The sequence below is a fragment of the Acipenser ruthenus genome, chromosome 12 (assembly GCF_902713425.1).
Source record: "Acipenser ruthenus chromosome 12, fAciRut3.2 maternal haplotype, whole genome shotgun sequence".
NCBI classification, from domain to species: Eukaryota; Metazoa; Chordata; class Actinopteri; order Acipenseriformes; family Acipenseridae; genus Acipenser; species Acipenser ruthenus.
The window spans coordinates 19,148,799-19,164,429 of NC_081200.1; the positions used below are offsets into that span (position 1 = coordinate 19,148,799).

General features: G+C 43.1%; 1 long non-coding RNA gene across 1 annotated transcript; it reads right to left on the minus strand.

Moving 5' to 3' along the window:
• Positions 1 to 645: 645 nt before the first annotated feature.
• Positions 646 to 2,191, minus strand: LOC131739990 (uncharacterized). Its single transcript, XR_009330621.1, has 4 exons — positions 2,090 to 2,191; positions 1,362 to 1,424; positions 1,070 to 1,152; positions 646 to 797 (listed from the first exon to the last, which is right to left on the minus strand). It is a non-coding gene; the product is annotated as an uncharacterized LOC131739990 (long non-coding RNA).
• Positions 2,192 to 15,631: the final 13,440 nt, after the last annotated feature.

The window sequence follows — 15,631 nt, forward strand, 5'->3', positions numbered from 1 at the left end:
AGAGATGCTGTACCCTGCTCTTAACCAGTAACCTGTATTAGTAAATATATTTGTATTTTAAGCTATATAACCGATCATTCTGCTACTGTACCCTTGACAGCTCTACCTAGATTGCTCCAGTAAAAACTGTATAAATGGGTAAACTGTATAAATGGGTAATTGTATGTAAAAATAATGTGATATCTTGTAACAATTGTAAGTGTCCCTGGGTAAGGGCGTCTGCTAAGAAATAAATAATAATATTATCGTGTTTATGTACCATGGTATAAATGCCACCATTTACCGTGTTTATGTAACATGGGATAAATACCACATATTACCGTATTTATGTACCATGGTATAATTACCACCATTTACAGTGTTTATTTACCATGGTATAAATACTACAGTTTACCATGTTCTGTAACCAATGTATGAACACCACCATTTACCATGTTCTGGATCCATGGTATGAATACCACATTTAAACCATTCCTATAGCAGAACACATTGTACCCTGTTCTGTTCCCATCCTGTATTTCCCTTAAACGACAAATTGTAAAGTTTCATATTACAGTATAAACATTAATCAGATCAAGTAAAATGACTAATATATATATATATATATTAGTTATTTTACTTGATCTATATACATATTTTGTTTTATTTGTCATAATTTAACACTTATTCACTGCACAGACTTCCAGCAGCATCACTGCCCTTTCCTCATTGTTGCTTGCATGCATTCTGGAATTTCTGTCTAATGTAGACTCTAATTTCAGAGGTAGTCTGGTCTGGAAATACTGTTCTCACTGTTCCTGTTTGTAAATAAAAGAAACGGTCATTTTACACAGGTTGCTATATTTGGTCAATAAAGCACATACATCTAAAGATGCTGCAGCAAATATCAGGAGTCCACTATCACTCTATGCAATATGACATTACAAAGAAGTTAAAGGTACCTCATTCTTTTCACAATTAGCCATCTATGTATTGAGCAAAACCATGCAAATGCAACATTAACCAATTACAACATTAGACAGCTTTTCATAATAAAAACTTATTTCTAAATCTAAAATTTTTTACTTACCTATTATTTTCTGGATTTCTGCTCCCGGTACTGGTGGCTTTGGCGTGTGCCCTTTGTTATAGACAGCACCTGAGAGGGAATGACTGGACATATATATAGGTTGTTTGTGAATTTTTGAGGGCTTTGCTTTTGGCAGTGATCAATAAGGCCTCTTGTAATAAACTAAGGATAAACAAAATATAGAAATATTTTTGCACACAGCATAGTGAAACATTAATTAGGTAGTTCACAATAGGCTAATCATAGATTAAGCTATTCTAGTTTTTCTTCACTGGTTAGATCACTAACTTACCTCAGATGGTGGGATCCCAGTTGTCTGTGCAGTTGATGTAGTTGGCTCTGAATCTCCTTGCCTCTGATTTATAAGTTATAAATTAAATTGGAAAAAGAGAAAATATTGAAATATTACAGAATAACAGTATAACAATAGATACTGTACACAGCAATTGCATGTACATCTTTAAAAAGAAACACGTTTATCTGTTCAAGCTAGATTAATTTACATCCCGCGTTTTCTCCACCAGTGCTTCTATTTTTTCAGAGTCCCACAAGCTTGAAAAAACAAAAATAAAAAACTATAGTTGACTGCAGAGCACTACCTAACAGTTACTTTTAATTGCACCTGTTTTGACTCCACTGCATGTAGCACTCATATCTAATCCGTGCTGTTGCCAGATTATCTGCTCTTACTTGTTCTGCCCCTTCATTTGAATCATTACTGTATGTTGTGTGAAATTTAATTACTTTAAATTTAGAAGGAAGTTGATGTGGAGGTAAATAAGACAATTACTTCACAGAGTAATCTCAAAAGGTCCTTTATTATTTCACACACACACAATTACATACACTGATGTTATGATGCAAATAACGATATCCCCAACAGGACACAACCCAAAACTGCTCCTTAATTGTGTCTCATTGAAGAGACACCCATCCGCACAAACCTACAGTGTTACATACAAAGGTTATATTAATCACAGATCAATACAATCCATGAGATGCAACTGAACTAATTCTTACCCTTCCAAGCAGATCGGGAGAGCCCCTTGACCCTGGTAAGAGAAAGCAGCTGTCTCCAAAAATACCGAGCAGGACTGCGCAAATCCTCACGGCTGACTCTCATCAGAGTAGGGGAGGAACCCGTCCTTTTATAGCTTACCAAGTTAGGCTTCTGCGTGCGAGAGAGTAATTGGCCAGATCACTCTCTCGAGGCTCGCCCTATGAATCATTTCTGTGAGCCATCTCTTTTCCTAAAACATTCTGAGAAAAACAAGTTAGATAAGCTGTACAAAAACAAGTTAGATATGCAGTACAAAAACAAGTTAGATAGGCAGTACAAAAACAAGTTAGATAGGTAGTACAGGTTATTACAGGGCAAGGGCACAGATGAACTCGAACGCATTTCTAGAACATTCTAGAACATTTTTTTTTTATTTCACTGTATTTTGTACTTGCTCTTAAATTTCCTCCTTTTTGAACTTACCTTTATAACATCTCAATTCTTCCTTCAGTGCAAGTATCTCTTTTTTAATTTTATTTATTAATTCAGATTTTGAGTTTAATTCCTTTACAATACACGTAGTCTATTATTCATTTCTGACACTGATAGAATACTTTATATGTATGATTGCAAACAAAATGATATACAACCTGCTGGTATCTTGCATCTATGGACAAGCCCTCAGATGAAAGTATTTTCTTGCAGGTTTTTTAGTTGCAGAGCCTAGGTAAAAAATATACAATATATTAGAAACTACACATTTAACATCTTTATAAATGTGCTACAAAACTTTATTTGGGGCTTGAAACAAGCCGTTACTAACCTTTACTGTCATCTTCTGCAGAATTCTTTCTTATGTATTTTTATTACACCTTTTTGCAACTTTGCCAGGTTTTGTGATTTTTTGCTCCTCCTAGAAAATGAATTACCTTCAGTGCAGTGCACCAATTGACGCAACGTAAAGACAAATTCCGTTAACGCCCCCTGGCTTGCTTACAACCGAGCCAGTATCAGATACTGTAGGCTAGAGTTTCACGATTGGTTCTCGCTCGGCTTGACAAAACAGCCAGTTGAAAACTGTGCCAGCAGGGCTCGGGTATGCCAGTAGAAAAGGGGTACTAGAGTCAACATTACACTTAGCCTTGAGAACCAGAAAAATGTGTAATTACCTGTTACAGCATTGAATGCATATTACGGCAAGGATCAAACCCACAACTATCTCTTTACAAAAACTGAACAGCTACTGTAAACAGGATTGTACAATATTAATCCCTTCGAAAAACAAATACATATTTTGTTATACCAAAATACCTGTACTTCTCCCTGATCATGTGGTCTTTTTTGTTTGCTCCTCAAACCCTTTCCTTTTCCTCCTTCTGATTTTAGTACAGCACTCTTATATATATATATATATATATATATATATATATATATATATATATATATATATATATATATATAATAAATGCAATTAGGTTACATTAGCTTCTGAATGTATATACACACATATTTGTGTTTAAATTACTTACCTGAAAACCTCAACACCTTGGCTGTCACCTTTTTGCAAGTTTTCTTCATTCCCCATTTTACACAAACATTTTTTTCAAAATTAAATGCTTCATTTGTAGCACTTTCTTTTGCAATCCCTTCAATGCACAAAGTCTTCCCAATGTCCATAGCACTATTTTCTTCAACAAATTCAAATAAAGCATACTTCATTGTTAGCCTTTTTAAATAACACATTGTGGAAGGGTGGTTGGCAATTCACTGACACACACGGGAGACAGAAGGTTTTATTTGCAATACTGCTCTGGTGCCCAGTTTTATTTAGGTAATTTTCTTTTTATTATTTGTCGCCAGATGGCACTGGTGCTGCAACTCCCCGTATCCAACGATGGTAAACAGGGGTTGCATTTGTATCCGTTAGCACGCACAGGTGCTCTGAAATAGTAATGAAGACCAAATGCGAAATAAAAAGAGAAAATAAAACACAGTAATAAAACTACAAAATAAAGGTGCTGCTTATGCAGTGTCCCCACTGCCGCTCAGCCGGTCAGTTCGGGTCTCCGTCCTATGCTCTGCTATTCTCTATACACTGGGGTGGCCAGAGTTCCCCATATATCTACACACGTCCCCTTGGGTATGTAATTATTTCTTTTAATTCTTGTTTTATTTGTTTAAGGAGGGCTGTCTTCCTCAGCCATGCCTGCCTGTTTCGTTCTCTCTTCAACCGCTTGCGTTCCTGCCTGGTCTTTGTTCACACTGGCGTCTTCCGCCAGCGTCACGGGCATCCCGTCAGGCCACCTGAATGCATAATCAAGCGTAGTTCTTATGGGCCGAGCAACCCCAAGGCCCGCCTCTCAACCACCCAGAAAGAGTGAAAGCTAACACACCCTCTTCCCCTCCTATCAGTGTCACTGCCATGACTGACAGGCGGATCTTCCGAGGCTGCTGCCCTCTTCCTGCAGCACCATGCATGCATCAGACAGACAGCACAGATCTCCCCTGTTACATATCCTCCCCCTTAGAATGGCACCACCGGTCCATTCGAAAATTCTACACCCCCATGCCTTCCCGAGAGAAAAAATCTGCATTTTGATGCAGTTTTCCTGCTCGGTGTTCAAGGCATAGGGCCAAGTACCACCGAGTGATTCTGGCGTTGTTATCTTTCATCCTGTGGAGCCATGCTAAGGGGGCATGATCTGTCAACAGGGTGAAGTGTCACCCCAGGAGGTAGTACCAGAGTGACTTTACTGCCCATTTTACCACGAGACACTCCTTCTCAATGGTACTATAGTTTTTCTTGTGGGGAAGGAGCTTCCTGCTGATGTACAGGACCGGGTGCTCGCTTCGCCGGACCTCCTAAGACAACACTGCCCCGAGACCTGTCTCCGACACATCCGTCTGCAGGGTGAACCTCTTACTGAAATCAGGACTGCACAGCCTTTGCTTCAGCGCGAGAGAGGTCCTCTCCGTCCACTGAACCGTATTTGGGTTAGCAGTGAGCCCAGCCTCCCGCAAGGATTGCAGCACTGCTGCTACCTTAAACAGATGACTTGGCCAATCCTCGCTGTGGATAACCACGTCATCTATGTAAGCAGTGATGTACTGCAGATGGGGCCGCAAAATGCGATCCATCATCCGCTGGAAAGTGTCTGGCGCTCTGTGCAACCCAAAAGGCATGGTCCTAAGTGTTTTCAACTCCCAAAGGGAGTTGAAAACACCATCCACTCTCTGGATTCCGGGGTCAGGGGTATCTGCCAGTATTCCTTAAATCCAGTGTCGTCATAAAATGAGCCGTGCCTAGACGCTCCAACAACTCATCTGCCCAGGGCATGGGATAAGCGTCAAACTTCGATTTGTCATTAACTCGCCTGAAGTCAATGCAAAACCGAGTTGACCCATCTGACTCTTCTATTACCCCCAGTCTGAGCATCAATTTCCGTTTTTTGCATTCAGGTATACAGTATGGCCTCTGGTGAACTGGCGCCCCCGGCTCAACTTCAATGTGATGATGGGTTACTCGAGTCTGCCCCGGGACGGGAGAAAACACATCAGGAAACTCTGTCACCAGAGCCCAAGCCTGATATTTCTGAAAGATCAGGTCCCAGGTCTGTGACGTCATCTGCTTGCGTCACTACCAACGCCTCCTGTTGCAACCAGGGTTTCAAGAGGTTTACATGATAAATGTGCTTTTCTCTTCATCGCTGCGGCTGGCAGATCTCATAGTCCACCGCCCCAATCCAGCGTGTAACCTCAAAATGTCCTTGCCACTTAGCCAGAAGTTTCGACTCGGAACTAGGTAATAATAGAAGCACTTTATCCCCCGGCTGAAATGTGCGTAACCGAGCTCCTCTGTTGTACTGTGTTTCCTGTCTGTGCTGAGCCTGCTGCAAATTGTCATGCGCCCATTTTCCTACAGACTCAAGACGTTTGCGCAGGTCCAACACATACCAGACGGTATTGGTCGAAATTATCCTCCTGTTCCTCCCACATCTCTCTGACCATATCGAGCAAACCCCAGGGTCTCCACCCATACAGCAGCTCAAATGGTGAAAACCCAGTGGAAGTCTGGGGTACCTCTCTGATCGCAAAGAGATGGGGAGGAATCAGCTGGTCCAAGTAACGCACATCACTATTAATAAATCTGCGCAACATGTTCTTAAGGGTCTTATTAAAACGCTCCACAAGACCATCGGTTTGAGGATGAAACACCGATGTCCTAATGGTCTTAATTCCCAAAAGCTTACATGTCCTGCGGACTAGTCGGGACATAAAGTTGGTGACTTGGTCAGTTAGTATTTCTTTGGGGATCCCGACGTGGGAAAAGACCTTCACAAGCTCGTTGGCAACAGATTTAGCCGATGCGGAGTGGAGCGCAATGACCTCGGGATAACGCGTAGCGTAATCCAGAATGACCAATAGGTGTGTGTATCCTGCCGCACTCCTCTCCAGCGGTCCAACTATATCCATTACAATACGCTCAAATGGAGCATCCACTAGGGGCAATGGCACCAATGGAGCTCGTGGGATGGCTCTAGGACTGGCTTTCTGACAAAAACGTCTGATGTCACCATCCAGCCCTATCCAGTAGAAACGTGACACAAGCCTCACTTTAATCTTATCCCTTCCCAAATGACCAGACAGGGGAATAGCGTGAGCCAACCGAAACAAATCTTCCTTAAAGGGTTGAGGAATGAGCAATTGGTGACACACTTCCCCAATTTGTGGTAATTTCTCAATACGGTACAAGAGATCTCGAACAATTTCAAAGTGAGGGTACGCGACGACGCGTCTAGGCTCGACCACCCAACCATTAATCACAGCTGTTTGGTCAAAGTGCCTGCCCAGCACGTCATCATGCCCTTGCTTGAGCCGGAAGTCACGGGAACGAGCTAAAAAATCAGCTCCCATGAGTTCTAGCTTGGGATCGGGTCGGTCCAGAGCAGAGGCAGCCGAGCCAGACACCTGCATTGGCTCCACAGCCTCCCCCCTACCTTCACCAATCACGCCCACCTAAAACTTCTCGGACCCCCTTCATTGCCAGCCATCATTCTTAGCGGCCCGGTGCTCCCGTTTAGTTTTACGGAGTTTAAATTTGTGACAATTATTCCCTTTTTCTTAGCCAATAAGGAGGACGGGGCTGTCAGGGCAGCTAACCAATCCTTTAACTGCCCACAGTCCCATCCCAGAACTACTGGTACTGGCAATCGAGGACACAACCCTACCTGTACTCACGTCACCTGCTGGCCAATTTTTACATTTATACTAATCTTGGAATAAGAGCGTACATCCCCATGAATACATTTAATATGCACCTGTCCCAATATTTGTTATGCCCCGGTTGAGATTAGGCTCTCCTGTATTAGGGACTGACCACACCCTGAATCCAAGAGAGCCTGGGTTTTTGTACCATCCACTGACACAGGAATAAAAAAAAACAGTCTGCTGTAGTGACTGAGGTAACTGGACACGCTTACCTGGTTGGCTGAGGTCACAATCCATCACGGGGCAATCCCGAGCGATGTGGCCCACCTCCCTGCACGTCCAACACCTCGGTGGACTAGTTTCTCGCCCTGGAGCTTCAGCAAGAGGTGGAAATACTGGAGCCATCAAAGAGGCTCAACGATAAGGTGGTTGCGTGAGACCCCAGTTTGACACCACAGCAGCCCGTGGGTAACCCCACCCTGCCCCGGTTCCCGGGCCGGGAGATCCCACCGCCACCCCCCGTCCAAAAACCTGACTACCCCTTCCCCCCAGTCCCTTTGCCCTCTCCCGGGCTAATAGAGGGGGTGATCTGGTAGTAGCACTCCTTCCAGACAGCCTAGCATGCATTGGTTCTGCTGCCTGGTATTGCTCTGCCAACTCGACCGCCCGTTCCAGAGTGGCGGGTGCCTGCCGCTGTACCCATAGCCGTGGTTCCGGGGACAAACACTCCAGGAACTGCTCGACCATGATTATTTCCACCAGTCTGACTTTGGTGGTTACATCCGGGTTTAGCCGGATGTTTAATCCTTAAGCCGATGTGCAATGGTTATAGGATGCTCCACCACTGAAAAGACCTCTTCCCGAAACTTTCGGTGGTACCCCTCTGGATTGGCCATCATTCTCTCTGGTGACGGCATCCTCGCCGCAGCCTGTGCCTCCCCCGTCAGCTGGGGCAATAGGTAGCTAGCCCATTGTGTCAGGGCCCAACCGGCAGAGGTCGCCATTGCCTCAAACACCTCCAGGTAAGTTTCTGGTCGATCCTCTGCCATCATCTTAATTGGGCTCTGCAGTCTCGGATCTGGACCCCCTGCACAGCAGCAGTTAGGGTTTGACGTAAAAGGTCCATCATGGCTTCAAACTGAGTGGCATCCATCTGCGCCTCTGCCGAGGGGGGGTTCTCACCGCATGAGTCAGAATGGACCTCCGGCCACACACTCTATCCTTTAGCAGCTCCTGCTCTTTATCTTACTCAAATTGAGACTGGGCTCTATTTACAGCTCCCTATTCTATCATTCCTTTTCCAGGTTCTTCAGCACAAGAGCCTATTCCTCCTACACGACTGCCGCTCTGCAGAGCCTGTCGTGGGCTCCACCGAGCCAATCTATCTTATGTGTTTTCTAGTTCACAAGGCTGCTGAATAGCCTGCCTTCGAGGCCTCTCTCTCTCCTCTGGCCAAGAAGGTGCCCACCGGTCAGGAACCTATTTCCTTTCCTTTCCTATCCTATCACCTGAGGCCACTCCTCAAACTACCTCTCCGAAGTAAATGAATTATGGTATGCTAAGAGGGACAAAACAGGAGTGTGATTAATGTGCACTCAAAAACATATCTCCCAAAAGAAAAGATAGAAAAGCTATTTTGTAAAAATACTAGGGCTGTCAATTAATTGCAGAAGTTAACTGCGATTAATTGACAGCCCTGATATTTTTACAGAATAGCTTTTCTATCTTTTCAAAACTGCATTTTATTTTTATTTTTGTCTTTTTTACATTCTAATTATATATATATATATATATATATATATATATATATATATATATATATATATATATATATATATATATATATATATACAGTGCCTTGCAAAAGTATTCAGACCCCTGACCAATTCTCTCATATTACTGAATTACAAATGGTATATTGAAATTTCGTTCTGTTTGATATTTTATTTTAAAACACTGAAACTCAAAATTAATTATTGTAAGGTGACATTGGTTTTATGTTGGGAAATATTTTTAAGAAAAATAAAAAACTGAAATATCTTGCTTGCATAAGTATTCAACCCCTGTGCTGTGGAAGCTCCCAGTTTACACCGATGAAAGAAATTGCCCTAACGAGGACACAATTACCTTACCATTGGCCTCCACCTGTGAACCATTAAAGTTGCTGTCACATTTTCTGGATAAAAACCCCCACTGTTGAAGGATCATTGGTCAGGCTGTGAATCTGAAGGAAAATGAAGACCAAAGAGCATTCTACAGAAGTTGGAGATAAAGTAATACAAATGCATAGATTAGGGAAAGGGTACAAAATAATATCCAAGTGTTTGGATATCCCAGTGAGCACAGTTGGATCAATAATCAGGAAGTGGAAGCTGCATCACACCACCCAGGCACTGCCAAGAAAAGGCCGTCCCTCAAAACTCAGCGCTCAAACAAGAAGGAGACTTGTGAGAGAAGCCACAGAGAGGCCAACAATCACTTTGAAGGAGCTACAGAGTTCAATGGCTGGGAGTGGAGTAATGGTGCACCAGTCTACCATTTCAAGAGCTCTGCATAACACTGGCCTGTATGGGAGGGTGGCAAGAAAGAAGCCATTACTCAAAAAGTACCATCTGAAAGCACGTCTGGAGTTTGCCAGCAAGCATGAGAGTGACCCAGTTGCGATGTGGGAAAAGGTTTTGTGGTCAGATGAGACCAAGATAGAGCTTTTTGGCCAAAACTCACAGTGCTATGTGTGGCGCAAACCTAACACTGCCCATGCCTCAAGACACACCATTCCTACAGTGAAGTATGGTGGTGGCAACATCATGCTGCAGGGATGCTTCTCATCAGCAGGGACTGGGCATCTTGTTAAAATTGAAGGAAGAATGGATGGAGCAAAATACAGGGAAATACTGCAAGAGAACCTGCTTCAGTCCGCTAAAAAACTGAAGCTTGGGAGGAAATTCACCTTTCAGCAGGACAATGATCCCAAGTACAAGGCCAAGGCAACATTGAAGTGGCTCAAGAACAAAAAGGTGAATGTCCTACAGTGGCCCAGTCAAAGTACTGATCTCAATCCCATTGAGAATCTGTGGCACTATTTGAAAATTGCGGTCCACAAGAGTCGTTCCAACCAACCTGAACAACCTGGAGCAAATCTGCCAAGAAGAATGGGCCAAAATCACTCCGACACTGTGTGCAAAGCTGGTACATACTTACCCCAAAAGACTTAAAGCTGTTATTGCAGCGAAAGGTTGCTCTACCAAATATTAATGTGTGGGGGTTGAATACTTATGCAAGCAAGATATTTAAGTTTTTTATTTTTCTTAAAAATATTTCCCAACATAAAACCAATGTCACCTTACAATAATTAAAATAAAATATCAAACAGAATGAAATTTCAATGTACCGTTTGTAATTCAGTAATATGAGAGAATTGTTCAGGGGTCTGAATACTTTTGCAAGGCACTGTATATATATATATATATATATATATATATATATATATATATATATATATATATATATATATATATATATGTGTTATTGTTTTAGACTCTTAATTGTTTCATTTCTACAAACTAGCTTTTTTTACAATTAAGAACACATTTTGATCGCCCTATTTCTGTTGTGGCAGGGCTGAGGAAAAGCATAATTAGAGGGGCAGGGCAAAGCCCTGCTTGTAAATATATGTATTGTTTATTTCAGCATGGGTGAATGTATTGTTATGATTTCAGATGTATTGGTGTATTATTGTGATTTAAAAGTAATGATTTATTGCATTAATATGATTTAAATGTATTCCTTTGAGTTTAAGAAAACTGTGTATTATGATTTAAAAAGAGAAATGTATTGTGTTATTGCTTGGTTCAAATGAGTCGGTGCTAGCAGCTTGTCCTCTGCCAGACAGCTCATGTGAATGCATGGTTGGCAGTAAGTGATTATTGACTGTCAGCTATTTAAACTAAAACCCTGTGTAGAATGTGACCATCACCGAAAATGATTAATTTAGTGTTAATTCGGAGATGGTCACAAGTATATAAGCTTGCAGCTTTTCTGTGTTCAGGGTGGGTGTTCAGAGGAGAGAACAAGAGTGAGCGGAGAAAATCTAAAACTAAAGTAAAAAGAAAACAAAACTAAACAATTGCTACTTGTGCTGGGAAGCACCTGCACGGTACTTGTTTTGTGTTCAGGATCTGTTCTGTTTAAACTTTTATTTTCACTCTGTGAGCAGTGTTTTTTTGTTTAAATATTTAATTTATTTTTGTTAATAAAAACGCTGCCGCACAGAGCTTTTCACCGAGTACCTGCCTGTGTTGTTTCTGTTAGCTGTCTGGTCTGTGAACCTCACCCTCGATTACCCTGTCACACGTGGTGCCCAGCATGGGATCTAGTGCTTCGACGGACCCAGGCCAGAGCAGGTACTGCAGGTTCATAGGTACTACCTATGAAATCCAGGTGCAGCATTTACATTTGAATGTTGAAGTTTTCTCATAATTTTCCCATGATTATACTATGCATTTACCATAGTTTACTATGCTTTGTAAATATTACCATACATTTCTGAGCCTGTATAGGCCTAGTAAACACAACTGTTCTATTAACTACTGCAGGCAGCATGTAAACCGGTAACTACTGTTGGGAATTCCAGCAATGACCAGCACTGGTCTACCCTGGCCTGAGCTGGTAGTTGTCTGGTTCAAGAGACATGGGGGTGGGGGTGGGGTTCAAAAGTTTGTAAATGATAACTCCAGCGTTAAAGAACAAATCAGTATGTAGCATTGATTTTGGCATTTTCAAGCAGTCATTATGCCTATTTCGTTATTAAATAATTGTGCTAATTTAATTTCCGAAATTATGTTGATTTACGAAATAATGTTAATATCTTAACGAGCAGGGCTTCTTGCGACTATTTCTTTTGTTTGCATGGAAATTTAAAAGGAAATCCGTGTTAATTGTCATAATTTATCAGGAGTTAATTTGCACTTGGAAAAGGAGGGTTTTAATTAACGAAAAAGTATATTATATAACTCACCTTGAAACAGTATTTAAGTTCTTCTGCGTTAAAAAAAAAATAAATAAACAAACTACAGTATGGATTTGCTGGGGAGGGTTAACGATTATATCAGTATCTGCGGCAAAGTAGCTGCTGATTAAGACCAGATGCAGAGGTGATGCAGTGCAGAAACAATCACACGTGAAAACTGTAATCCAATTTGGAAAATGTTCTTTTTATTTTAACAGAAATCCTGGTCTGGCGACCAAACAATAATCCTCCGGCAATACACCCCTGGAAAATAATAACGATTTGTAAACACAAACAAATAATAACACGTTATCCGCTCCCACAATACTACTAACACAAATCACCGGTCCGGGTGCGTGCAGTAGTGCTCAAGGTGGGTGATAACAAATAACAGTGACTGTGGTGTTGTTGTTCCGGGTAGTGCTGGCCCAAGGCGACAGCTCCGGAGACGTGTTAGCTGTCTAGTGAATTCACAAAACAAAAGGCAATTACTAACAGTGCTACAAACAAACAAAACACTCATGAATATTTATTATTTATTTTTGGGAACTCTCCCGGTCCTTCCAGTTCCGTGCGTCTCTGAAACCAAGCGAAGGAAAAGATTTACAATACTCCAGCCCCTTTTATGCGATTATGCATGACCCCTTGGTAAACGATTGCAGCTGATTCTATTGCCTGCAGCTGCTACCTCGTTTACCTTCCAGGTCAATACATTCTCGCACTGGAGTCTCGTCTTTTTCCAGGCTGATTGACTTCCCGACCCAGGGAATGAACTGTCAGGACAACCTGTCAAAAGCCTTTCCCTTTCGCTACTTTGTATCCTCACAGGTCGAGAGGGAGATTTACAACCAGAACTCATTATATTTCCGTCACATATCCCACCGCTCAGAGTGGAGCCGAAGGGACACTCGGCTGAATTTATCTTTCCCATTACTCCCCCCTCCCGGGAAAAATAATCCGCATTTTGATGGTCTTTCCGTGAACGGTGTACCATATAGTACATGAAGGGCTGCAACGCCAGATACCACAGAGTTATCCGGACCTTTCTGTCCTTCATTGTGCTTAACCACTTGAGTGGGGCGTGGTCTGTGACAAGATCAAATGAGTGTCTGTGACAGGTTGGCTGAGGGTGTGGTGTAAAAGATCGCTAGACCAGTCCAGGTTTGTTGGTAAAAACTCTGGGTTTTTAATCCACAACACAAAAATCCAACAATAATAACGCCGGGATACACAGCAATGTGTAACCCGGTCAAACAATAATAATAATAATAATAATAATAATAATAATAATAATAATAATAATAATAATAATAATAGCGCCGGGATACACAACAATGTGTAACCCGACAAACAAAGGGAAAGAAAGGGGTTGCAGTCCCAAATGAAAACGAAACCAAAACGCAAGTACAATCAAACAAAACACAGTCCGTCCTTCCTCACTCCCCGCGAGATGAACTACTGCAAAACAGTCCGGCACTTCCGGGTCCGCGCTCCTCCAAAGTATTCCCGGCGCGTCCCGTCAGTGCTCTATGGACAGACAAAGGGTGAAGGGGTTAGCAGGTATATCCAAACCCACAATAATAACTCTCCTGATTCCATTTATTTATTCCCCTGCTCGTATACCCTGCAGTAAAATGCGCTCTCGCTTGCTCTCTCTCTCTCTCTCTCACACACACTGTACCTTGCCAGAAGGAACAGAACACTGGGCCACACCCCCTTTTGTACGCCCCGTCTCGTCCCCATTGGTCAGCGAGGGCAACCGCCGTCAGCCAATGCGCGATTGCCACCGCGCTTCCCGACCGGGTCTGTGACGTTGCGCACCGCGGCTCCGCCTGCTCCTCCTCCCCAGCGTCCTCACCGGTCGGAAGGGAGATCTAAAACAAGAGTTCACTCTCTCTTTGTCACATATCCCACCGCTCAGAGTGGAGCCGAAGGAACACTCGGCCAAATCTACCATTCCCATTACTCCCCCCTCCCGGGAAAAATAATCCGCATTTTGGTGATCTTTCCCTGCACGATGTACCATATGATACATATAAGGCTGCAATGCCAAATACCACCGAGTTATTCGGGCATTGCTATCCTTCATAGTGCTTAACCATCTGAGTGGGGCGTGGTCTGTGACCAGATCAAATGAATGTCCCAGCAAGTAATATCTGAGGGAGTGGGTGGCCCATTTAATGGCTAGGCACTCTTTCTCTAATTGCGCTCCCGAGGAAGCATTTTCTTACTAATGTAAAGAATGGGGTGCTCCACCCCGTCAACCCTCTGAGACAAGACCGCCCCCAAACCAACCTCTGACGCGTCGGTATGGAGGAAGAATCTCTTGCTAAAATCTGGTGATATTAGCGCAGGAGCCTGGCACAGTTTTTGTTTAATGGTCTCAAATGCTCCCTGACACTCTGCTGACCACTTAACTAAATTTGGTGCACACTTTTTAGTGAGGTCTACCAGGGGATTGACCACAGTGGCATACTCGGGGATAAAGCGGCGGTAATAACCAGCCAATCCCAATAGTGACCTCACCTGTGACTTGGTTTTGGGTACCGCCACGTCCACCAAAGCCTGGACTTTGGTGGCCACGGGTTTCACCCGTCCATTTCCCATGATAAATCCTAGGTACTGGGTCTCTAATTTAGCAAACGCACATTTCCTCAGGTTGGCTGTCAGCCGGGCCGCCCTTAGAGACTGCAGGACGGCTGTAAGTCGAATTACATGCTCTCTCCAGGTGGAGCTATATATAACCACATCGTCAATATGCGCTGCTGCATACTCACGATGGGGATGTAACACCTCGTCCATCAGTCTCTGAAAGGCGGCGGGCGCACCATGTAGCCCAAACGGCATGGTTTTAAAATGGAACAGCCCATCCGGAGTTGAAAATGCCGTTTTTTCACAGGAATCGCGGGTCAAAGGGATCTGCCAATATCCCTTCGTCAGGTCCAGAGTTGAGATAAACCTGGCCGTTCCCAGTCGGTCGAGGAGTTCGTCGATCCGAGGCATGGGGTAGGCATCGAACTTGGCGATAGCATTGACCTTTCGAAAGTCCACACAGAAGCGATTAGTGCCATCCTTCTTAGCCACTATAACAATGGGACTGCACCACTCGCTTATGGAAGGCTCAATGACCCCAAGTTCATTCCAGGGCTTTAATAAGTTGACATGGTAAATTTCCGTTTTATTTCGGCGAACAGGCTGTCTAATTTCGTAATTCACTAATCCTACTGCCCCTATCACTTCATATGGCCCCTGCCATTTAGCACACAGCTTTGACTCCAACGACGGAAGAAGCAGCATTACCTTATCTCCTGGCCGAAAAGTTCGAATTCGTGCATTAGTATTGTAA